The 23921-nt window shown below is 41.0% G+C and overlaps 5 non-coding genes across 5 annotated transcripts; 2 read left to right on the forward strand and 3 right to left on the reverse strand.

Annotated features, from left to right (window-relative positions):
- The first annotated feature begins 694 nt into the window (after positions 1–694).
- Positions 695–767, forward strand: TRNAA-AGC. The gene has a single exon. It is a non-coding gene; the product is annotated as a tRNA-Ala (tRNA).
- A 3049-nt stretch (positions 768–3816) lies between these two features.
- On the reverse strand, positions 3817–3889 carry TRNAA-AGC. The gene has a single exon. It is a non-coding gene; the product is annotated as a tRNA-Ala (tRNA).
- A 1936-nt stretch (positions 3890–5825) lies between these two features.
- On the forward strand, positions 5826–5899 carry TRNAT-AGU. Its single transcript has one exon. It is a non-coding gene; the product is annotated as a tRNA-Thr (tRNA).
- Positions 5900–9533: 3634 nt separating this feature from the next.
- Positions 9534–9605, reverse strand: TRNAA-UGC. The gene has a single exon. It is a non-coding gene; the product is annotated as a tRNA-Ala (tRNA).
- A 3627-nt stretch (positions 9606–13232) lies between these two features.
- On the reverse strand, positions 13233–13304 carry TRNAA-CGC. Its single transcript has one exon. It is a non-coding gene; the product is annotated as a tRNA-Ala (tRNA).
- Positions 13305–23921: the final 10617 nt, after the last annotated feature.

The following is a 23921-nucleotide window of genomic DNA, read 5'->3' on the forward strand; positions in this document are numbered from 1 at the left end:
ACGACAGAAAGCGCCTAACTCTCGCTTTGTATAACGGAAGTCGCCAGGAGCCCGGGCAGTGCCAGCAGCAGCCGCAGCAGCGGCCCGCCCACTTCCTCCACCAGACTTCCAGCCCAGCCGCGTCCCTTTCAGGAACGCCGTGGGATCTTCGTTTCCTCCTGCTGGACTCAGAAGCCTGGCGAGATCGGGGGTCGGGGAGTAGGGGCAGGGTCTGCCTGGCCGGCTTTTCTCCGACCCCGCCTCTCTGTCCCTGCTCCTTGCCCGCAGCCGGCCTCTGCACATGCGCTCCAGCTCGCTCTCCGGGAGGTACGTTCGCCTATTCGGAGCTCTGGGAAACGCCGCGGCCCAGACCCGCAGAAAGAAACCCCTGCCCGGTGTTGGAGGTAACTCCTGGGGCCGCGAGTCCTCACAACCCAAATGGGGCTGCAGCTATTGCTCCGCCAAGAGCCAGCGGGCCAGACAGTCAATCATAGCACACAGTTTCCTGGGAAGGTCCCCGCTTCCAGGTACCCTCAGGTCCGAGTCTGGGTCCACTTGGCCATGTGATCACCATGTGATCACCAGTTGATCCCAGTTGATCCCATGGGATCCCATGGATCATGTGAACAGGGTTCACTCGCGACCTGCGATCCAGACACTAGCTATGTAAATGTGCTGGCTGTTAGGATTACTGTGTGACGCAAGCGTCAGGTTTGGGGGATTAGCTCAAATGGTAGAACGCTCGCTTAGCATGCGAGAGGTAGCGGGATCGATGCCCGCATCCTCCACTTTTGATTTTCCCCTTTCTCTGTCCTCTTCACCAACCTCTCAGCACGACCACCTACTTTTCTAGCTTCTCCCCCTCAACCCTGTGCTCGGCCCTACCCGCACACTCTCGTTGAGAAAAGCCTCCTGAAATCGGGGCCGGGGAGAACGATGACATCCTTCCATTTCCCCAGAGGTGACGGATCTATTACATCAGGGAAATTTGCTCGGTCAACTAAGAATTAGAAACAAAATACGCGGCAAAAACACTAATGACTGCCGAAACGAACTTTTCAGCCTCTCTCGAGCTTTTCGAAGTCTTTAGACTAACTAGTAAAAGGGATTAGCCCCCTTCCTTTCCCAGAAAAGTTAGAAAAAAACAAAAAAACAAAAACAAGCTAATTCTGGAAAAGCCCAGTAGGGCTCTTTTTTGAGTAAATTGCTCCAGCCACTCTGGAAAGCAATTTGTACTTTCTCTACCCAATTTACTAAATTGTACATAGCCTTTGGGCCATGATAGCCTTACGAGATATTTAAATTTATAAATGCAGGAAAGTGTAATAAATCTAACATTTCAGACTTCCGAGAGTAATTCTGTCCAATATCATATCTTATGCACGAATCCTCTATACAACATAACTGAGGCCTTTCTTAAGCATCCAGCATTTAGGATTCCAAAGGCAGGACCTATAATGGTCTATCATTGATAGGCCCGGCATTTATGCAAAATATAATAAGACAATATTTAAATATATATATATACATACACTATTTCATACTTGAGTTTAAGAAAAACTTCCACACTTTCAAACGAAGGCGATAAACCAGACATCTATTTTCTGTTAAAAACATAGTCCAAATACTAGGGCCTTTGGTTACAAAGAAAAAAAAAATCTGTTAAGTATACAGAGGAAACAACATCATGCATAATAACAATATATTTTGAACGTTTCATCTTTACCCAATATAAAATAATTACTTTGATAGTAAGGACTCTTTCCCTATGATCTTTCTAGCCTCTGAAATGATTACAAGGTCTAACACATAGTAGGCATTTTATAAATGCTTCTTTGGCATCTTAGCTGGCCCACGAACCATGTCAGACTTATACAAGGCAATGGGATTAAGTGACTTATCCAGGGTCACACAGCTACTCCATGTCAAATGAGTTGAGACTGCATTTTTACTCCAGGGCCAGAACTCTATACACTAATACTAGCTGCCCCCTAACTTGGATTTATATTAGAAATTCAAGGTTGATTCACAATTAGGAAAATTAAAAACATCCTACATAAATTTTCCTTTGTGTTAAAAAGGGTTGGGGAAGAAATCAAAAGATTATTAATATGATAAAAGTATAGCAAGATAATTAAAATCACAATCTTACTGAAATTTACAGATTTAGTGCTGCATTAACAGGATACATATGTGTATATCTAGATGTATATGTGTATACTATACACATATCCTATATATAGTATATATTATATTCTATATAAACAAAATAGAATCTAATAAAAGCCAAGAATCTCAGATTTAACAATGAAAAAAAGGGGGGGGGGGCTAATACTACCATATCTCAAGCTCCATTAGGAAGTATTAATTCAATCTGATATTTATAAAATAGAAAAATTGATCAGTGCTACATATCAGATACATAAGACCTAAAAGCAAATAGAATAGCATGGTGAGTAGCAAGTCACTTAATCTCTGTTTCCTCATTTGTAAAATGAGATCTGTAAAATAGGACAGTAATGAGTATAAAGTGAAGTATTGCTGAGTAGCAGTCTGGGGATCCTTTCTCCAAAGGATTTGATCAGACAATTCAAACAAGATCAAACTATCAATAACAAGACAGGAGAAGTCTCAATGCACTATTAAAAATTAAAATATAACCAAAAGTTACAATTGTTTGTATCAGGGAAAAAAAACGCACTGGAATCTCAAGTTCAGAATCAAAGCAGGAGTATGCACACTGTCTACACTATTATTTTTTTTAATACCATTTTATTTTTCCAAATAAATGCAGGTTAAGTTTTCAACATTCACCTTTACAACACCTTGTGATCCAAATTTTTCTCCTTTTTCCCTTTCTCCCCTCCCCAAGGCAGCCAGCAATCCGTTTGTAGGTTAAACATTACACTATTTTTATATGGTGCCAGAAATGCCAATTATGGGAGCGAGGTGGTGGAATGGTTAGAGCTCCAGCTCTGGATCAGGAAGACTAATCGAGTTCAAATCTCGCCTCAAGACACAACTATGGCCATGGACAGGCGATTCAACCCTGTTCGCCTCAGTTTCCCCATCCATAAAATGAGCTGGAGAAGGAAATAGCAAAACACTCCCATATCTCTGTCAAGAAAACCCCAGATGGTGTTACGAAAAGTCGACGCGACTGAACAACAAAAGGAACGGACGAAAAAAGAAGAGCAAGGGGGAAAAGAGGAAGAAATAATTGGCAGAAACAAAGTAACCTTAAATCTGAAGCTAAAACACCCAGCTCTGACAAATCCAAATTCTGGGAGGCTAAATGTAACGTTATTTTAAAAGGGTCTCAGGTAACTCTTAAAAATACAGGAGTCAGAATAATTGCTAATTTACTTTGATTAGAAAGTTTCAACACTTCAGTAAAATCTCTGATCTGAACAAATTGGGTATTAAATAAAAAATTGTCGTCTGGCCCACTTTTTCGTCATTAAAAAAAAAAAATTACCTCCCTTCTGTCTTTTTTTCCCCCTTCTTACTCCTTTGAGCCTACTAGCTTTATAGTTGTATCCCTGGCTCAAGGGACTAAGCTGTTCGTTTCTGTAGTCAGTGTTTTGCAATGGGTTTAATTTTCAATGCTTAGCTGACCGAGAGTTGCCCTGACGTGGTGGGTGCGAAATCTGCTTGGAAAGGGTTCCAAAGAAGGGCCTGTCACCCCTGGGTAGGCGGAAGATTATGGTAAGGTTGCCTTTTTTTTTTTTTTTTTTCCCCCTCGGCGAGTGCCGCCTGCGCGTAGGGCCAAGCACAGGGCTTAAGGGGGCGAACCGCACTAGGGGGATGGTGGTGAAAAGAAAGGGGAATCAAAAATGGAGGATGCGGGCATCGATCCCGCTACCTCTCGCATGCTAAGCGAGCGCTCTACCATTTGAGCTAATCCCCCGATGTTGGGGCATATATAACACCATAATCCTAACAGCCTCTTACAAGCTAGTGTCTGGGACGTCCAGGAGCGATCATGTGGTGGAGTGGAAGCCAGACTCGGACCTGAGGGCTGATGGAAGCCGGGATAGCCAGGGCGAGGGCCGCACTGCTTTAGGGCTCCTTCCCAGGACACTGTGTGCGATGGTTGCCGGGCTGGCCCACTGGTTCTTTGGCGGAGCGACGAACGCGCCCCAGTTGGGTTGGCGAGGACTCGGGGCCCCGGGAGTTTCCCTCTGATACCGGGTAGGGGCTTCTTTTTGCGGCAGTGAGCTGAGGCGATTCCCAAAGTTCCGAACAGGCGAACGTCCCGGTCCGGAGAGCGAGCTGGAGCGCTTGTGCGGAAGCTGGCGGCGGGCGAAGGAGCAGGGACTGAGTGGCGGGGGTCGGAGAGAGGCAGTGACAGGCAGACAATGCCCGGTCTACTCCCCTGAACCCCGATTTCGGCAATGCAGCAGGAGATAACGGAGAATCCAGCGCGTTCCTGAAAGGGACGCAACGGAATTGAAAGTCGGGCGGAGGAGGTGGGCGGGCTGTTGCCCGAGTTCTTTGCCACTTCTGTTACACAAAGCAGTCAACGGCTGCTCTCTGTCGGTTGGTTGAGCGGACAAAGGCTCTCTCCTGTGCTGCTGACAGAACCCACCGCGTTCCAGTCTCTGTACTTCACCCCCTACACCTACACCCTAAAGTTTAGTTCCGAAAGCAATTAACCAAAAGGGCACGCGGGATCTTTGCAGAGGAGAGTCTTTTTATTTTTCTTTTGGACCCGTCGCCTTCAGGCTGCAGAAGCCCCAGCTCCGGGCTTGTTCAGGTTCAGGAAAGGGCTGCTGGCTACTGTGGGCACATTTGCTCAGGATGCCCTGCCGGAGAGAGAGACGGGGATGGAGACGCGGGGAGAGAATGGCTGGGTTTGAGGTTATTCGCTCGGTCGCTGAACCAAAGAGAACACTTTTCTTTGGGCGCAGATGGAGAAAACTGACGGTTGTAGCTCCTCTTGCTCCCTCTCTAAACACAGATTTGGGGGCGAGGGGGACGAAAACAGTTTGTCGAGGCGGGGCTTCCTCAGGAAACTGACACCTGATCCCGCTGCCAGGACAAGAGAAAGTAAATGTCGCAGAAAGCAAAAGGAAACTAGCCACGAGCTACCTGAGAGCTCTTTTTAGGGCCCCGTCCCGATCTTTCCCTCAGTCCCCACCGCCTGAAAAAAAAAAAATCCCTGAAAGGAAAGCGGTCACAGAAGGGCGCCCAGAAGGAGAGGCCCGGGTGCCGACGACTGTCTGGGGGATACGCAGCGTTCGGGACGGAGCTAGCTGATGGACAGGAGGAAGGCTGCCTCTAGGTTCTGTCAAGAGTCCCGGAAAGGCAGCGAGTGGAGGCGTTTCTGGTTTTCGCTTTTCCAGCTCTCGTTCCCTTCCCGTCCAGCCCAGCATGGGGCTGGGGAAGTCGGTTCTGCTTCAGCTCGGTGCCCCTTGAAGTACATGGAAATTGGCACTCTTGCTCGTTTCTAGAGCAGGCTAGTTAGCTGCGGGCTGTCCCGCAATGCCATGGTAGGGGCTGCCGGCGAGGTAGGAGCTGGATCCAGTGAGTAGAGGGTCCCTGGGTAGGGTGAGTGGTGGAGGAGAGAAGCAGAGGAGAAAGGAGAAGGTGGGAGTGGAGTGGACGGAGTAGGGAGCAGGAAGGTGCGGCTGAGGCGTCTGCATTGTAGGCCAGGGAAGCGGAGAGGAAGAAATGGGCAAGTTGTGTGGAGGCGGAGCGGGAAGGAGAAAGCAGGAAAAATGCAAGTGATTTATTTTCGTGTGCGGGGGGAACTGTCAGGGCAGGAAAGGGAAAGTGTCAAAACATCTGGATGGGTTTTCGCCCTTTTTTTCCTGCTTGAATAGAAAAGCAGCTAAGGTCTCGGCTCCGTGGCTTAGTTGGTTAAAGCGCCTGTCTAGTAAACAGGAGATCCTGGGTTCGAATCCCAGCGGGGCCTACTTTTTCTTTAACTCTCTCACGGATTTCCTGAGAGAATAGGAAAAGTGATTTTCCTTTGAGGAGGAATCAGAACTGGAGTGGGAGTCAGTTGACTAGTCAGCTACTATTTTTTCGATGCCTGATGCTTTGCTAAGAGTTTGGAATACAAAGAAAGGCAAAATACAAATTTTGCACCCTCTTGAGGTGCCAAAGGCTTCCTAGAGATGGCCTAGAATGAAGAAACTTCAATAGAAGTTAACTGGGGCACAATGGGAGCAAGGAAAGGAATAAAGAAAGACTGCTGAGCATAGTACTCGTAGGGGAGAAGAGTGTTAGCTCAATGTGGCCAGTAGTTGAAAAGAAATAATATGAGATAAGACTGGAAAAATAGATTTGAGCTAGATTGGAGAAGGTCTTGAATGCCAGTATCTGGAGTTTAAGACTTGAAATAATCATGGGGGAGTCCCTGAGGTTTTTGAATAAATGACAAATCTCTCTTCCTCTTTCTTACTCTTAAAAAAAAAAAAAAAAAGGCAAATCATCAACTAGTAATCATAGGAAAACATACCTAAAGAAAAATAGCAACTGGTGGAAATCTGAGTAGTTGGCCTTCCCTTCAATAGTAACTAGACCTAAATCTTACTATCTTTTGGCTGATTCATCAAACTTTGCAGAAAACATATATTTAGAAGGGAAGGTAATTTAAAAACAAAGAAACTGATGCCTTTTTAAAATAAATTTAAAAAAATATTTGGGTTCTAAGGAAGCTAAGAGTTCCTTATCAAATGGAAGATTTTCAAGAAGAGACTGGAATTGGACTTTGGAAATATAGATAGGATCAGACCTTAGAACTGTAGGATGGGATACTGTTAAAATATACTAGGTATAAAGGAGCTTTCAACTTAAACAAGGAAATTAATTTACATCATAGAAACAATACCAGTTCACTCAACTTCATTCTAGATATCCCTGGAACACTTAGATTTTATGTTTGTATTGTTTTTATAGATTGTAATAATGTTTTGATGTTATTTGAACAAAATATAAGCTAAGCATTTTTAATGTATAATGTTCAAGATGTGAACATTGTTAGGTGTTAGATACAGCCTAGTAGAACTCGAGCTAGGGAATAAATAAGCTGTTGTCCTCTAAAATCTTACAATAGGTTGGTTTTCTTTAATTTTTCTTTCTTACAAAACAACAGGCTATAGAGGGAGTATTTCAGGAAATGAACGATTTTTAAAAAATGAACATTAATCTGGAGAGAAAAATAAGTCTAATAACCCTAGTGTGTAGGATGAGAAAAAAACTGAAGGATGTTTTATATTCCCCACTAGATGGCAGACTTAAACAGAAATATAGACATTTTTATTATTCAAATTGAATGGTCCAGATGCGATTCATTCTCTGTGCTGTATGTGTTAATATCTGTATGTTCCACTCAACCAAAGAATGTGGAATCATGAACTTCTAGCAGGAGAGCATAGTAATCTTCTGAGAGATATGTTCTAAGTCCACAGTAAGCCATAGGTGTCTATAACACTTGCCCATATTCTTGACAAAATCCATGAAGAAGAAACTGTGATTGAACTCAACCATTAAACAACACGTCTTTCTTGGGTTTTGCAAAGCTGTTGACTTTACCAATACAAGAAACATTGCTAAAGCTTCTCTTTGTATATCCAGCATTTAGCAGAGTACCTAGCACATAGTGACTGTATATAAAAATCCTTGTTACCTTGCCTTACCTCCTATTGTGTGTAGAACCCTGAGACATGAAAAAAGAAAAAAAAATTAATAGTTTTTTTCATATTTCTTAATGTAAAATGGCAATTGTGACCTGAAGACACCGCTTAACAGTCACTAGTATCAAAATGGATAAAGCCAGTACATGCTATTCTATGGTAAAGTCACCGGAGTTACAAAGGTAAATTTGAAGTAAAATACTGAGGGAGAGGACAATGCTAAGAATCATCAGGCAAGACTCCCTGGGACAGAAATGTTTTAATGGGGATAATGAGAAGATGAGCGTGGAGGGCATAGGGAAGAGTATGAATAAAGGCACAGAATGAATGCATCACCACCACAATAAAAATTATAAACACAAACTGCAGACCCTGACACCCAACCAGAAACCTTCTCATGTTCGTGCTATTGAATTGCTGCTGCTTCAACCTTTACACCGGATGACAAGGTCTCAAAGTATGATAATGAGATGAGGCCATATCACATGGAGTAATGAATGTCTTAAAATATCTTCCCAATGCCTGTTAATGAAACTGCTCTAGTCATTTACTTTTATTAACTTCTAGGTTAATCTTATTCTCATCGTGTCTAGTATAACTAGAGTAGGGCTTCTCAAATTTTTTTCTATTTGAAACACATTTTTTCTTTGATAGTTTGATTGTATGACATTGAGTAAGTAAATTAATGTAGATAGAATTGTCACTTTAATTATATTGCCTCAGTTTACTCATGAGCGATAAATATTTCTCCAATTGTTTAGATCTCTATTTGTGTGAAAAGTGTTTTGTAATTTTGTTCATATATCCCTAGGTGTGTTTGGTATATAAACCAGCCCCCCTCCCCAAGTGTTTTTTGTTGTCTGCAATAATTTTAAATAGGATTTCTCTTTCTATCTCTTCCAGCTAGGCTTTGTTGGCAATGAGTTATGTGGGTTTATTTTATATTTTGCAACTTTGTTAAGTTGTTTGAACTAGTTTTTAGTAAATTCTTTAGGGTTCTCTAAGAGGACAATTATGTTATCTGCAGAGAGTGGTAGTTTCATTTCCTATTTTTATTACTTTGATTTCTTTTCTTTTAATTCTTTAGCTAGAACTCTCAGTATAATATTAATAATAATGGTGACAATCTACATTTTTGCTTCACCCCTGATCTTACTGGGAATGCTCCAAGTTTTTCCTTACAGATAATACTTGCTCTTGATTTTAGATAGATACTGCTTGTAATTTTAAGAGAGGCTCCATTGGGATTCAACTTTAAGTAAGGTGTATGTAACAGAATACAGAGATTACAAGGGTAAGAGCCTTATCTTCTAGGCCCTTTCCCAGGCAGCTAAACGGATCACTGGAAGAGGTGGCATTCAATGTATTTTGCAAAGGAATCTGTTTCCACAGTATTTCAAGATAGTCACTAAAATGGTCTTATTAGCAAGAGAAGAAAGTATGACCTCGTCAAGGTATCTGGCATGGTTGACATAGATCTTCTAGGAATCTTCATAGCCCACATATCCCAACCACTCCCTTTACCTTCTTTTTTATTAAGAAAATGAATCCCAGAGACCTTTAATGATTGGTATCAGGTTTTACAAAAACGAACTGTGAGAGCCATGATTTAAATTTAATTGTCCTATTTCAAAATAGAGTAAATTTTAAAATGACCCTGCTCCCTCTTCAGATATTCCATCAGGAAACTGTTTTGACAGCCAGTAATGGGGAAAGAAAAGGCAGGTGTTTAGGGGTGGAAAATGCGCTGATACTTAATAGCTAAAATTCAAGGGAGAGCCTCGAACATGCACTGAAGCCCTTTAATCCCATTTAAACAATTGACTCTATAACTTCTGAGTCTTGGAACACATTGGACAAGAAGGTAAATTGACTTAAATTCTGAGAATTTAAATCCAGAAGAAATAGTGGAGATGCCGGGGATCGAACCCGGGGCCTCACACATGCAAAGCGTGCGCTCTACCACTGAGCTACATCCCCGTCACAATGTTGCGATTTTAGTCTTTTCCTAAAATTGATTTATTGAGTTTTTTCCCTTTTTGGTTGTATCATTAAACTAGGTGAGGATGGTAAAAATTCTGATAGTAACATTAAGGAATATATAGGGTAACCATAGAAATAGAAAGGAGGATATTTTCCATTGCCTTTCTTCCACCTGAGTTCTGAATTTTCGAAATGGAATCGAACGAGCAAAAAAAATTTTTTTTTTTTGAACTTTACTTGGGAAACACTAAAGGTTTTTGTTAATTTCGTGTCCGAGTCTTTGTGATCCCATTTGGGATTTTCTCGGCAAACGCTCTGCGATTTCATTCTCCAATTCAGACTATAGTTGAGGAAAAGAGAGAGAGAGAGAGAGAGAGAGAGAGAGAGAGAGAGAGAGAGAGAGAGAGAGAAGGAGAAAAAGAGAGAGGGAGAGAGGGAGAGGTGTAAGAGAAAAGAGAGAACAGACGGAGAAGGAGAAAGAAGAAAAAAAGGGAGTGGGAGAAATCTAGTTTGAAAGATTGATTAATTTTGCTGCATTACTTCCCTCCCTTACCCCCCCCCCCCCGCCTTTTTTTAAACAAGAGATGGCTTGCCAGAGATGAAACAAAATTATTTCGGAAAAGAAAGAGAAATAAAAACAAAGATACCAAGAAAACTACGAATTTTAAAAGGAAACTTTATTGTGGCAGCAGAGCTAGGATTGATAGGCTTTGGGAAGATTTCTTAGGAAGTTACAGAACCCGTGAGAGATGATGGAGAAAGAAGAATCAAAGGTTTGCCGTTTGGTGGTCCTATTTCTCAAGTCTGCCACAAGGTTCATCTGTTAAGTCTCACAACTCTGAACTCTATTCCCCATCCCTTCCCCGCTCTGCTTCACCACACTTTCCTAGCCCTTCTGCGTCTTTTGGTACTTCCGCTTAGACCTTTTAATGCCCTTGTTATATGCCTTCTCTCCCTGAGTAACGGTGGAACCTCGCAAATTTGAAGAGGAACTAAGGTGTCCTTATTGAGTGTGGGAAGACAGAAAATGCAAGCCTTCGATTTGAGCTCAAGTCCGCAGAGGCGATGGAGAAGAACTTCCTCGTGGAAACTTTTTGGTAAATGGAACACAAGTCAGGGCTGGAAAATGATCTGAATGCGGGTCATTGGCCTTATGGAATGGAGAGATGGGAAAAGACGTAGGGAAGGACTGAAGAGGCAGAGAAGAAAGATTAATTAGTAAAATATTTTGTGGTAAGTACGAATCCATTTTGCAGAGTCCGAGAGGAACAACAACAACAAAAAAGGATGAAGCCACTTTAGCTAATAAACAGTCGAAGGTACTAATGTTCGAATTACAGAAACTGCTTTTTCATCGTAGTTACAGCAGAGACAAGCATGTGGGGGGGGGGGGGAATGGGTGACGGCAAATATGTACCTTACCTCCAGCTGGCATAAATTCCCTGGGCACCCTGACGAGACTGTCGTGGGTAGGCTGAGATCTATAATTTTGGAGAAATAAAAGCTCAAAAAAAAAAAAAAATCAAAGGACATAAAAACCTTCCCAACACAATTTTTTGGGACTAACGTGAATTTCTCTTTGCATCTCATTCCACTAACGAGTCTTCAGCAGCTGGCCTCTGGAAAAGATATGCTCTCTATCCCCAAAGGAAAGATCTACTTTTTGGTTTATGGGAGTTTTGGACTAGCAGGTTTTTAGATAGTTGTCCCTCAGCACCGAAGTAAGGAGAGTCCGTGTGACTTTGGCGCATGCTAGTGTTCCCCAGGAGGAAAGATGTGACTCTTAATTCCTACTTTGGAATTTGTTAGGTTTTAATTTTGTTCCATATCCATACTGAGACTTTATTTCTTCTTTGAGGTTCCTTAGAAGAGACCGTATTCTGTGGCCATAAACTTTGCCTTGGTGATTTTTTTTTTTTTTTGTCTTCTCTAGTTTCAATTTGACCCAAATCATAATGCTTTCTGGCATCTGTGGCGCAATCGGTCAGTGCTTCGCCTATTAGCCGAAAGTTTAGTGATAGTTCAAGCCCACTCAGGGACGTTTGGAGATTTTTTGAAGTCTTACCTTTTTTATGTATTCCCCCACTCCCAATTTTCTCCCCCCCCCCCCTTTTTTTTTTAAAGACCCTGCCCAGAAATATCCCTGGTCTACACTCCTGGAGAGCTCGCTACAGTGAACTCTGAATAAGAAAACTGCCCCCCTTCCACTGCAATTAAAGACCATCTCAACATGAATGAATAAAATGAATGAAAGGGCAATTAGCTGACCGCTAATTTGACGTATTTTAAAAATTTGACGTATTTTTAAAATTAAACGACGTTCTGTGCTCTAAAAGCAGAACAACAAAAAAGGCTAGAGCCACTATCCCTTTGAGTAATAAGCAGTCGATGGCACTAATGTTCGAGCTACAGAAACTGCTTTTTTTGATCGAGGTTACAGCAGGGCCAAGCATAGGGGGGATGGGGGACGGCAAATGTGTACCTTACCTCCAGCGGGCATATAAGTCCCCTAGACACTCTGGCAAGGATATTAAGGTGAATGGCACATCTAGGAAATTGGTGACCAGGAAGGACTATTTTGCTCTGGGGAGTGAAGAAGAGAATTGTGGATTGTGGGTTGGAGAAATGAATTGCATTCCGGGCTATAGGTACAAGGTGAAATGGTCCAGGTGAATAGCAGTATGGGAGTGTAGCCCAAGTATGATCCTAGAAGCAGATATCCTGGGCTAAGGGGATTAATTTTTACCCAGGCTCCATTCATCTGGATTGGGGCCTACAGCAAATCTAGTGATTAGTGAATGATTATCCACAGAAACTGTATCCTGGTTTTTGGAAGATGGGGTGTTGGAGGTACAGTATTCAAGTTGGGTACATCTTAGTTACTTAGAGCCCTGAAAAGTTGAATGACTTATCCATGGTTACAGAAACTAGTATGTATTAGAATAAGGCCTTAATAATGACTTTCAGTGTCTGCATCGTTATCCAATAGTACACAAAATAGTCCCTCTGTTTGGAGTCCTCAGGAACCCTAAACTCAATTTGTCCAAAACTGAAAATATTATTTAGCTTATCACCACTATTCAGACAGATGCCTCCCTTCATTCTGTCTGTGTCACCTATTTAACTAGCCTCTTCAAGTATCTAACAGATAAGGCAGACAAGGGAGACACTCTTACAGAGTGAAGGGAAGTATACCAAAGACAGACCCCTTGGGAGAACACATAAGGAGTAGAGGAAAAGACAAAAAGATAGGAAAAGTATTGAAAGAGTGGGATTGATGTCTCTGAAACAGTTATTCATGAATATCAATTGTGGTTGCCTCATTTTAGGAGGAACATTGACACAAGTGAGCATGAATAAATTAATCTCTGTCCCAAACAACTCTAAAAGTCAGTGATCTGTATCAGCGCGAATTTCAACATCTGGAAGTTGAGTACGTTTCAGGGCCGAAAACGAAGTGCACAAGTTGAGGAAAGAACTTTAAGCGAAACTGGAAATGGCAGATGCGTTTATTGTGCTTGTGTCACTTTGAGTATTCTGGAAATACTTGGCTTGGAGACTAGATTTCGGGGTGCGCATTTCCAAAGGGAGGGGTTAGTCATCAAAAAGCATAAGAAATAAATCTGGAGATGCCGGGGATCGAACCCGGGGCCTCACACATGCGAAGCATGCGCTCTACCACTGAGCTACATCCCCAGCCCTGAAAACCTTAGCAGAATAAGAGACTCAGATGTTCTCGATGTGATGATCTCAAACAGTTAATTTCCTGTTTCTACCTTCATCTTAGAAGCTGGATCCAAGGCCAGATAGGTGACGCTGAGAAGTGACAGTCTGTTGCCATGGACCTCAGAGGATTAAGGTGGAAGAGGAGGTGCGTGGGATCTTTGTCACGGCTTCTCCCCGCTGGGTTTCCGGTGTCCAATCACATTCGTTTATGTTTAAAAATCTTGGTTACAATACACAGAGAAAATTGCAACCTAAAAAGAACACGGGACAGGGGGCTGCCTGGTGACGTTATCGCAACCTAAAGAAAGAGCACGGGAAGGAGGGACCCCAGGTGACGTTCATTGGCAGAGGAAGAACAGTCTTTGATCGAGAATCGAACACACGCGGTGGTGCATAAACAAAACACAATAAAATTATTTTCATTCACAGTTCAAAGGAGAAGGTTGAAGGAAAGAGTTCTTACGTCCTTCCCTTCCCCCAACACAGTTAGTTCCCAGCTTTTTCTTTTAAGCCCCAGCATCCAGATCCTGGATTCAGAGTGACCCCTTTGATGCTTTTATGCAAGACTATGCAAGATGTAGAATTGTGGCAGGCCTAGCAATCAGAAAAACCCGTTTTCAAGAACTGCCTACATCCTCTACTAGCTGTGGAAAAGGCATAACTCTTCCCGGTTCCCTTATCTCTACTGCCTCCAACAACTTCCAAGATAGTAAATTACATGAGTTGTGGGGTCTGATCACAGATTTGGATCATTAAAGTTAAAAAAAAAAAACCCACAAAATTAGGTAATTCTACTTTCTGAATCAGTTAAGAACACCTCTCTTCCTAGCTCCCTTTCTGGAGAAGAGAAGGGGAAGTCTGCTATCAACTGACTGTATCCAACTCTCTTGATTCTTTTTTCCCCCAAGGTCAGCAGATTCTGCCCAAACTTTGCTCTGCCAGATCCTCTCTAAGACTTAACAGCTTCAATCTGTTCTGGGGAACTAGAGACCAAAGTAGTCTGATAGGATCTTTTTGAGTGAAACCAAACCTCTATGTCTTACTAATTCCATAGATCCTTTCTTAGAGGCACAAGAGTGGGATCATCAGTCATGACAACCCACTTAAAATATCCACCCAAACCACACAATAGGTCTATTGAATCAAGCAATATAGCAAAAATGTTTCAGCAAAGTATTACAGGGATTACATTTACAGTGGTTGAGATTTTGCCATATATTTTGCGATTTGCAGAAAATCAGTAAGCTAATTTATCATTTGAGAATTAGAATGTCTTGAAAAGATGCTCCAAATAACTATTGATCAGAGAAATGCAAATTAAAACAACTCTGAGATACCACTACACACCTGTCAGATTGGCTAAAATGAGGGGAAAAAATAGATAATGATGACTGTTGGAAAGGATGTGGAAAAACTGGAACACTGATACATTGTTGGTGGACCTGTAAACAGACCCAGCCATTCTGGAGAGCGGTTTGAACTATGCTCAAAAGGTTATCAAACAGCAGTGTTTCTACTGGGTCTATATTCCAAAGAGATCTTAAAAGGTGGAAAGGGACCCACATGTGCAAAAATGTTCGTGGCAGCCCTTTTTGTAGTGGCAAGGAATTGGAAAGTGGGGATGCCCATCAATTGGAGAATGGCTGAATAAATTATGGTATATGAATGCTATGGAATATTATTGTTCTGTAAGAAACAATCAGAATGATTTCAGAGAGGCCTGGAGAGACCTACAGGAACTGATGCTAAGGGAAATGAGCAGAACTAGGAGATCATTATACATAGCAACAACAAGATTATTCGATGATCAATTCTGATGGATGTGGTTCTTCTCAACAATGAGATGATTCAGACCAGTTCCACTTGTTCAATGATGAAAAGAACAATCTACACCCAGAGAGAGAACTGTGGGAACAGTGTGGAACACAACATAGCATTCTCTCTGTTATTTGCATTTTGTATTCTTTCTCAGGTTTTCTTTTTATTGATCTGATTTTTTTTGTGCACTAAGATAATTGTATAAATATGTATACATACATTGGATTTTAACATATTTAACATGTTTTGGACTTTCTGCCAGCTAGGGGAGGGGATGGGGAGGAAGAGGGGAAAATTTGGAAGAAAAGGTTTTGCAAGGGTCAATGTTGGAAAAATTACCCATGCATATGTTTTGTAAATAAAAAGCTTTAATTTAAAAAAAAGAGAGAGAATTACAATATCTAAACCACCAGAGTTGTACAAAGTCCTAGATGCTCAGAGGCAGATGTTCTGGGAAGGGGGGAGGGTGGGTAGGGAGTAGAGCTCCTCTGTCTTCCAACAACCACCATCAAAGGATAGCATCCAAAATAATGGCAGTAGTATTTGGAACCAAGGATAAACTAGATACATGGAGGTAAAGCAGCTTTGCAGTTCTAGAAAGAACCCAGTAGAGAGTTAGTCAATAACCAAGTAGAACATCTTGAAGCCTATTAAAAAAAGAATTTCCAAAATTCTCTACATTCTCCTTTGCTCCAAGATTGAACCTATTTTCTCTTGTATTCTCTTGTGTGTGTTATCCGGACAATATTGCAGGTTTAGGGATGGAGGTTAAATGTATATGTACCAATTGTTCTTGTTATATTACTTTAGTAAATACACTTTTCTAAAAGCTAATAAAGCCTGGGTTAGTAATTTATATCAAATGATAACCTAAAAGGAAAAGCATGGATTGGGGCTCATGAGCTATAATGAAAGGGAAAAAACACCCTTTCTGATTATCCCTGGAACATGAAATAATAGCAGCCTTTTGAGGGCTTAACTTGACAGTGAGAATGTAATTTAAAACAGTAGTTTTGAAATTCTGAAGAAGTAAAAAATAGACAGAACACACAATAATGTTAATATGTTAAATTGATTTATTAGTATTCCTGTTATATGATTTTAATTTTTGGACAAGACTTGTAGTTTGATTGGTATAGGGAAATCATATTGAAGATAGTACCTCTATCAATATGGACTGCCACTTGCTATACAGCTTATAGTATCAGAGAGTTACATGTGATTATTATGATTATGATACCATAATAAATGAAATGAAGTTTTCAAAAGTGAATAGTCAATTCAATTCAATTTGCATTTATTAAGCTTCTACTATATGTATAGCACTATGTCAGGCATTGCAGATACAAAGGAAATTTTTTAAAAATTCCTATCTTTAGAGAGCTTATAGTTTACAAAAATCAGATAACTAAGTAAAAGACAATTTAGGGGAAGGGGAGAACAAGGAAAACTGAATTTCTTGTAAGAAGTAGCACATTAACAGAGACTTAAAAGATGCTAGGGTTATAAGAGGACAGTCCTTTGAGGCTGGAAGGATTCAGCTTTGCATAGGCACACAAGTGGATAATGGAATTCCAGATTCAGAAAATAGCAATTTGGCCAGTTTTAATAGAATGCTGAGTGAATGAAATATAACTGTGAAATGCATCTGAATGAACAGAGTAGATGAAGATTGTAAAAAAACTTTAAATATTAATCTGAAGAGTTTGTGTTTTATTTATGAGGCAAGAGGGAGCCATTGGTTGCTTATGAGTCTACAATTTTGTGACCCCCCAAAAAATCACTTTTTCTGTAATTACATACTCCTTTTGAAGCTTTCATGCTCTGATGTTTCTCTCTTTTTTTAATTAAATCTTTTTATTTTCAAAACATATGCATGAGTACTTTTCAACATTCACCCTTGCAAAACCTTGTGATCCAAAATTTTTCCCTCCCTTCCCCTACATGAATGAATATCTGGAGATGGAATGGCTAAGATTATGACTTTGTCAGCTTTGGAAAGTAGGAAAAACCATTAATGGTCCCATAACTTTGAGAGCAGGAGAGTCATCCAAAGAGACCTCTGCTTTAGGGAAACCATATTTTTAGCTTTGTAGGGAATCATTTAGAGCAAAAGTTCTAGAATATTTTTTGTTTTGTAGAATGCTTGGACAATAAGCTGAAGCCTATGGATCCCTTATCCAGAATAACATTTTAAAATAAAATATATAAGATTACAATGGTAGCAAAAAAAGTTAATGAAAATAAAGATGTAATTTTTTTTCCCCCTATTTAACTCATGGACTTTAAAAATCTATCCATGGACCTCTAAAGGGACAATGGACTCCAGAGTAATAATACTGATTTAGAAGAATGGGAATTTGGAAGCTATAGGTCCAATTAAGAGATGGTTCCATTTAGTTCAGATAAGAGGATTTGGATCTGAACTAGAGAACATTGTACATAGCAACTGTGGGATCCAGGTTGGTGCTCGAAGATGGGTAAGTGTGGCCTAGCCGTGCCGTTGACAAACGGGCATTAAGAGTAGCTCAAAGAGGAGCTACCAGGGTAGAATAGTCCATAGGGGCATAACAAGTGGCGCCCGAACAGGGACAATTTTGACTAGGACCTCACCTTGTAGCAGGTCTACAAGTGGGAAGAGAGACAGAACTCTGCTCAAGTGAGTGAGTAGAAAGTTAGGAAAATGGGACAGTTTGTTGTGAGGGTCCCAGACCAGGAGGTATCAGGGAATACTGAAACAGGGAATTTACTATAGAATAGTAAAACAAGCAGAATTGGAAATGAATTTAAAAACATGGGAGGTAGTAGGTAGTCAGATGGCTTCCTATGATAAAGAAACTCCAGGAGTCATCCTGGAATGGCATCAAGTGATTGGGGGCACTTTAAGAGGTGCAAGCCGCAATCCATTAAAAGTAGATAATGAAGTGCAAATGGAGAGTCATAAAACAAAGGAGAATCATAAAACAAATAGGGTCATAAACCAGCACTCACTGGGACCAGCTGTGCCCATAAAATGGAGCCGGGGGAACTTAGCTGTGGGAAAGAACCAGGAAATAAACAGGAAGATGAAGGAGGTAGATATGACGTGAAAGAAGGAAGAGGTAGTGAGGAAGAAGCAGGAAGTGGATGTGACAGAACAGAAGGGGGCAGGGATAAGATGAGTAATGAGAAAGTAAAAAGAGAGACATATGACCTTGAAGTAAAGGAAGGTGATAAGACAAGGGAGGAGAAAGTGAAGAGAGGGAAGGTCACCTCTGTCTCTGAGGCATGGCCTTCTCCCTCCTCCCCTGTCCTCCCTGAGGAGATATGTCTCCCCTCTGCTCCCTCTGCTCCCGCTTGTGAAGGCTTTGGAGATTCCAAGACAAGTTTAGGACAAATGATACAGAAAGCTAGAAAGTATAAAAGAAATGAGGATCAAATGCAGTATGATGCAGCAGTATATGCAGCTGTGTCCCAGTATGTCCAAAGAGAATTTAGCAAAATTCAAGCTTCTGGAAAGCAGAGGCCCTCAATGACTAGAACTAAACAGGGCCCAGATGAACCTTTTTCTGATTTTATGGCCCGCCTACAGGCGGCTGTTGAGAGATCAGTGGGCAGAGGAGAAGCCTCCAGCCTCCTTGTTCAGAAATTGGCAGGGGAGAATGCTAATAGTAACTACCAGGAAGTCATGCTTACTTTAGATGGGGAGCCTGGCCTGGAAGAGTTGATAAAGAGATGTGAGAATATTAGCTCCAGTGCCTTTCAAATGGATGCTCTTGTGGCCGCTATATCTATAGGGATTTCAGCAGAAGACCTGCCCTAGCAGTTTGCAGACAAACAGGGGATATTCCAATCCCTGGTGGTTGCAAGTCTCAGGTACAGTCTATGGGGCAGGGACATATTGAAGGCCTGTGGGGTCTCAGTTTATATACCATCTACACAGGATTTTTAATTGGGGTCATTGGGGGTTTGGGCACCACCTTTCATATCAAGCCCAAACCATTAACATGGAAATCTAACACCCCGGTTTGGGTGCCCCAATGGCCTTTCTCAGTTTATACAGCCCAAACCTTACATGAAATTATGCAACAACAGTTGAAGGCTGGACATATAGAACCAACGTCCAGCTCATGGAATAGCCTTGTATTTATCATAAAGAAAAAATCTGGAAAATTAAGAATGCTAATGGACCTTAGGGCCATTAATGCTGCTATTGAACCTATGGGAGCCCTACAGCCTGGCACGCCATCTCCTAACCTAGTACCCACCAGCTGGCCAGTTACAGTAACAGACATATAAGATAGTTTCTTCTCTATCCCTCTGGCCCCAGAGGAGGAGAAAAGATTTGCTTTTACCATTCCCTCTGTAAACAATGCAAGACCTGATCTGCATTACCAATGGAAAGTTCTCCCCCAAGGGATGTGTTGTAGTCCCATTTTGCGTCAGGCGTACATAGTGCCAGTGCTAGAGCCAACTAGGAAGGCGTGGCTTCATGCCATGATACTGCACCATATGGATGATATACTGTTATTAGTGAGCAGTGGGAAAGATCTCTCTGCCCTGCTCAAAGAGACCATGAGCGTTTTTGTTCCACATGGACTGGTGGTAGTCCCCAAAAAGATCCAACATAATTATCCCATCATTTACCTGGGATTCTGCATGGGGACTTCTGCAGTGACTAATCAGATACCTAACTTACATTTAGACAAGGTAAATACTCTGAACCTATTTCAGAAACTGGTTGGACAAATTCAGTGGTTAAGAGTTCATGCCCTTATTCCTATTTCTTTGATGCAGCCTTTATATGGCATCTTGAAAGGATGTAAGAGATACCCAGAGCCCATTAACATCATATCAGACAGCTTATGTGCTAAGTGCTCAGAGACATTGAGGATGCTGTCCTACAGCCTCAGAATCCTTCAATTGCTGACCTACTTGCTGATTTGCAGCTGATTTTACAGACTAGGAAACATTCCATTTACATCCTGCATGGATACTCTTACCAATGCTGTGCAGGAGGCATATTTGGGGGCAATGAGGTGGTGGATCGTGCCTTACAATGTTCCCTTCTCACAGGCACCACACCCCCTGAATGTGTCCATGATTTTCTCCACTTACCCAGTAGTTCTCTACATCGCCTTTATGGCCTCACCTGGGAACAAACCCGACAGATAGGGAACCAGTGTGTTCAGGTTCTCCTTCCTCCATCCAGTAAAGGAGTTAATCCCCAGGACTTATTCCCTAATGATTTGTGGCAAATGGATGTGACACATATGGACTGTGTGGCCATCCAGGTTTGTATTGACACCTTTTCTAGATTCCTTTGGGCCACAGTGGCCTCCCATGAGAACATTCCTTCAGTCATTAAACATTTGTATAGTTACTTCTCCTTGCACAGAGTTCCTAATACCATAAAAACCAACAATGAGCCAGCTTATACCTCTAAGCAGATGGCCACCTTCTTCATCGCATTTACCATTAAACATGTCACAAGGATTCCCTATAATCCACAGGGTCAGGTTCTAGTGCAATAGGCCTATTGTACTCTGAAGGCTACCCCTCTTAAACAGAAAGGGGGAGAAAGTAGACAGAATCCCCAAAGGCCCACACAGGCAGATGTGAATAAGACTTTATATACTTACAATTTTTTGTGCCTGGATAGGGATACCGGCCTCTCTCCAGGAATGACACATTTGGCACAATCTTATAGACAGAACAGAAAACTAAGCTTCATGAAAACTGCACTTCAAGCACCAAAGAACATTCAAAAGGCCCTTTGGAAGGACGAGGAAGGACATTGGCAAGGTCCATCCTTAGTACTTTGGAGAGGGCTGGGATATTTATGTCTTGCAGATCCTGATGGGGAAAGCCACTGGATTCCAGAAAGAAGGACAAGGAAAGTTGCCCCTATTAAAACAGGGGCTGAAGAAGAAGAGAAGATGACCCAAGAAACGCCCAAAACAGCACCATAGCAGAGAGATGACTACCCTTGCTGGACTGGCTTAGTGATTGGATCCAACATATTTCTTTTCCCAACCCCTTTTACTGTATCCCATGGGCTCTATGTAGCCATTTTGTATTGCTGCTTCTTTTGCTTTTGCCTACTTTGCTAGGATGCTTTATATGTATTCTTTAAAAATTCTTTAGAGGTGCTTAAGGAAGAGCTTCTCATTCGTCAACATGAGAACATTTGGTCTTATTAATAAAAGAGGGGGAAATGTAAATGTTAAAAAGCCTCTAGAAGCAAGGAATGCAGTTCAAGGCATGTGGGAGGACCTAAGGGATGAGAGATTTCGAGGCACAGGCGAGTCCTATGTGATGATGGGGCATAGCCCCAGGAGGCGGTGTCTGACCCCAGGTGCCACATCTCCCTCCTTAGTGCTCTCAAAGCCTAGCACGCCTCCTTCCTTCTTCTCGGGCCAATCCCATTCTGCCAGGTTCCTAGAGGACCTCCCCTTCCCCCAGAACCTCAAGGGGGTATAAATATATGCTATCTAAGAATAAAGTTCTCTTTCACTTCACCCCTACCTACTGGTGGTCTGTCTCTGTGGGATCCGGGTTGGTGCCCAAAGACGGGTAAGTGTGGCCTAGCCGGGCCATTGATGAACGGGCATTAAGAGTAGCTCAAAGAAGAGCTACCAGGGTAGAGTAGTCCATAGGGGCGTAACAGCAACAACAAGATTATGTTGATCAACTGTGATGGACATGGCTTTTTTCAACAATGAAGTGATTCAAGGCAATTCCAATAGATTTGTGTTAGAAAGTTCCATTCACATCCAGAGAGAGAACTATGGAGACCGAATGTGGATCAAAGTATAGTATTTTCATTTTTGTTGTTGTTGTTGTTTGGTTTTGTGTTTGTTTGTTTGTTTGTTTGTTTGTTTTACTTAAGGTTTTTTTTTTGCCTCCTTGGATTTGAATTTTCTTATACAACATGACAAATACATTTATTACAAATATATTTAGAAATATATTACAAAATAGAAATTACAAAATAGAAATATATTACAAATATATCTAGAAGAATGGCATATGTTTAACCTATATTGGATTGTTTAATGTCTAGGGGAGGGGAGTTGGGGGGATCATGGGAGAAGAATTTAGAATACAAAAGTTTTGCAAAGGTGAATATTGAAAACTAATTTTGCATGCACTTGGAAAAATAAAAAGCTATTTAAAAATGAATTTGTCTCGATTAGCTAAGTTTTCTTTCGGCACTGATGTTATGTGATGAAATTTATGTGCTAAACGGACAATATCATGTATATATTTAAGGATAACTCCTGAATTAAGGAATGAAGAACCTGATGCATCTTCCCTCAGACACAGGCCTTCAGCAGTCAGCTAGACCTTCTTTTACAATGTCAGCAAGTCCAGAAAGAGCCAGAGGCAAGAGAATGACCATCATTGATTAGTGCCTTTTAAAAAAGTAGTTCTGTTCTAATTCCATAACCAATCAAAGAGACTGTGTGACTTTCAGAACTAGTTGCAGAATATCACTGTTTGCTCTAAACCTGTTCAAGGCATTTCCATTACATATCATATCTTTCAGGAAGCAGGTTCCTCAGTCTCTTCAAGATGGAGAATTGCCTCCTTCCTCCCCACCTACTGCCCCTTAATATATACAATCAAAAACTACATGATCTTTGGAATACTTTGCTCTCTTTGATGTCCCCACTACCATCATGACTGCAGAATAGGATCATAAAGAATTGAGATATCTTGCATTTGTATTATTTGTATATTTTGGTTATCTTAGCAAAATATCCTCTGTTTTTGGATCCACTGTCTAAAGAGATAATTTTTTTTAGAAAAACAATGAATATATTTAATCACATTAAAAACAAAAACATCCAAAACCTGATAATTATCTCAATAAATACAGAAAAGTCTTTTGACAAAATATAACATTCATTTATGTTTTTTAAAATCCCTACAAAATATAAAGGACAGTTTATTTAACATTAAAAATATTTAAAGTCATTTGCAACTAGAATGTACTAGAAACTCTCCCAATAAATACAGGAGTAAAGCAAGGAAAAACTAACCCTATTTGCTGCTGACATATTTAGAATGGCTTACTAAGAAAATCCTAAGATTTAGAAAATCTAAGATGATCAAATAAAGTCAATGGGGCACCTCAGAGTTTTAGCAAAGTAGTAAACAAAAATAAAACCAGCAAAACTAATAGCATGTCCATATATAGTAATAATAATAACAAAGGCAATAATAGGAAAAATTGCATTCCAAATAATTACAAAATGAATAAATATTAAGGAATCAAACACTTTCAATATTTGTATAGCTATAATTCCAATTTGCTTCTTAAAGAAATAAAAAACGAATTAGCTTGAAGGAGTATTCAGTTTTCATAGCTGAGACATGGCCAATATGATTGCCACCATAATGCCACCAAAATTAATTTAGTTTGAATAATATCCATACAGTGCTTACACAGTGCTTGTATATAGTAGGCATCGATAAATGCTTGCCCATTCCTTTTTCCTTCCCCATTGCTATATTAGTTAAATTAGCAAAAAAAATAAATAAATAAATAAAATAAAACCTTTAGAGAACTTGATACAATAGTAACAATATCAGTGGGAGAAACAGAAGATCTAGAGTATCAAGGAATATAATGAACAGAGATTAAAATGAAGGGGGCAGTAAAGGAGAATTCAAAATATAAATTATTTAGGAAAGAACTCCAAATGTGATAACTGCTGGAAAAACTAGAAAACAGACTGGTAGAAATGAGACTTGGATCAGGACCTTACAAGTATTCTTGTT

Source organism: Sarcophilus harrisii, chromosome 6 (assembly GCF_902635505.1).
Source record: "Sarcophilus harrisii chromosome 6, mSarHar1.11, whole genome shotgun sequence".
NCBI lineage: Eukaryota > Metazoa > Chordata > Mammalia > Dasyuromorphia > Dasyuridae > Sarcophilus > Sarcophilus harrisii.